The sequence below is a fragment of the Etheostoma spectabile genome, chromosome 10, assembly GCF_008692095.1.
Source record: "Etheostoma spectabile isolate EspeVRDwgs_2016 chromosome 10, UIUC_Espe_1.0, whole genome shotgun sequence".
Classification (NCBI taxonomy): Eukaryota; Metazoa; Chordata; class Actinopteri; order Perciformes; family Percidae; genus Etheostoma; species Etheostoma spectabile.
Window position 1 is genome coordinate 27,344,343 of NC_045742.1, and position 2,607 is coordinate 27,346,949.

Sequence of the window (2,607 nt, forward strand, 5' to 3'; positions counted from 1 at the left end):
CACACACACACACACATACACAAGCCAGAAGTCAGATATACACACACACACACAAATGTATACACACACACCATTAAACCCCCCAGAGCTCTCGCTTTCTGTCTTCATCTCCCTTTCTTTCTGCAGCCACACATGCACACTCACAAACACACACACACTCACACGCACTCCCACACACAGCAAAAAAGTGCCTTCTGGAAATCCTTAATGACCAATGCAGAGATGGACAAAATGGCTCCACGCTACAAAAGCTATTACTAAAATCAGCGTGGATCTATTTCACAGTAAAAGACCTTTTGGATTATCCATGCCACTACATGTATGAATCCCACATACATACCACAGGACACCCTAAAAAGCAACAAGACAGTCATAGTATTTTTTTGTTGTTGCTGCTATTAAAATGGGTATCTATCTTCTTATTTTTGTTGTTCTTGTTGCTCTTTTACCTCCTCCTTTTGTTTTTCCAACCAAATCAAAGGGTGTTGAAAACAGTGCTTGAGAATATACCTTGCCGTCTTCAACCCTCAAAAAAAAAAAAAAAAAAAAAGAGAGAGAGAGAGAGAAAAGATTTGTTGTTGTTCTTTTGCTCTGGAGAGTATCCAAAATCATTGCTTCTGGGATGAGAGTAACAGAGTTGGTGACACAGTGGATGCTACTTTGCTTTTTGTTTTTTGTATTTGCGGGGATATCTGTTTGTTCTTGGGGATGCCTCTGGAGTCAGCAGCAGACTCTCTGCCACCATGTCTGGATTACACACCAGTTGCAGTACACCTGCTCTTAGCCGGCAGGCTAAGCCGCTCCTGTTTAGACACTGCGAAACTCTTTTTGGGGGAATGATTTCCATGACTTGTTCTCTTTGTGTGAGGAGCCATGTTAAATATAGTGTCTTCTGAATGGAGTTGTGTTTCTCTTAACTGTATGTTTTGGGTGAAATATAACGGCACATACACTGTCAGAGGACGTTGTTTCTGAAAACTGAAGGGAAAAAAACCCCAAGGATAAATTACAAAGCTGCTTGCTATGTAAGCGTAACCTGGAATTTATTTTGTAAGTCTTACATTATTTGTATCTGTGGGACTGGTTTGTAAATTACAAGAAAGGACAAACATCAACATACACACAGACACACAGACACATACACACACACACACTGTACGACGAAGCATCATCATCAAGAATTGTCAAACCGCTAATATAATTCAATCGGTGATACACCTCCCCTTGTCAGCTCTCAATTCGTAGTAAAAGAAATTTAACAAGATAGTTAATTTATTTTTCTATGCAGGATTATTTAAAGAAGTATTGGTATTATTTAAAAAAAAAGAAGAATAATACACAAAGAGCGGAGAGGACTTGATGCATCAGAGCTAATTCAGGCCACTATAAGTGACTGTTGAGTCGATTGAAGGGGTTTCTTGTTTCTCTCAGTTTGCTGAAGAACTGGACCCGCTGGACGACGGGTTGTGAAATGTGATCTGTGATGTTTCCTTTTTTTACTGTGTCGCACGACAAGCCGAGGCCTGATAGAAGTCTGTGAAGTTTCAAGCAGTTTCCTTATTCTTATATCTCCCACAGTATCTTGTAAAAGGTTTCTTATTAACATTATGCAACCAAAATAAATGTGCATTAAACTTGATATGGTTCCAGAGTTGTTGGGATTGGAGTGGAGACATTTTGCAGGACGAGTAAAAGGCTACAAATTTAAGCTCTAAAAATTGTTAGATCGGGGCAGAATCATATCATAAAAACACCATGTGCAATATTAGTAAAAAACATGCTCGGTCATGATGGCTTCAAATAATTTTGTTTAATTTATTTAGTTTGAGGTTATATTGTCAAGACAGGTTCTATTTCTAAATTCTTTTTCTCTATCTGGTCCTTATTTAAAAAGTATTGTTACGTTGAAATTATGAGTGTTTATTGACATTACAATGAATAGAATGTATCTTGGAAAGTATATTAAATACAATTTTCTATCAGTCATAAATCTCCTGTATATTGGTTAATTTTCTCTTGTATAATCATGTTAAAATCAAGGTATTAAAATCAGCACCTATTTGCACTGTGTCCCCCTATTTCTTTTAGTTAACATCCTCTTAGCATTTCAAGGCTGCTTTACTTTCAGAAAAAAGAAGGGGAAAAAACATCCACTGGCACTGCCAAACTCTTTTATACCCTGCTTGGTTATTTCCCCCAGAACAAGTTGGATTGTGTGACAGCTCAGTGTTGGAAAGACTGCAGCTCAAGTGACAGGATGTTGAACTTTGTTTTGCTCATGTACAAACACTGGCTGCCCTTTAGGCATCATATGTTTGTGTTGAGTTAAAGGAAACTGGTTGTGGAAACAAGGAAACTGGTGCTTATTACATTTAGGTCATTAAATAATTTGTGTTTGGCAAAAGGTTCATAACCACATCTGCTGTTTTGGTGTACACTTCACCATCTCTGTTTTTCCTTTGTTGTTTTTTGAAACTAAAGTTTTACTTGAAGCAATATTTTCATGCCATACTAAACATTTGAAACCATAATTTAAACACTGGCTTGGTGCTGTTTTTTTGTGGTTCACATCTGCTTGTGATGGTCTAAAAATCAGATTTAAAAAAT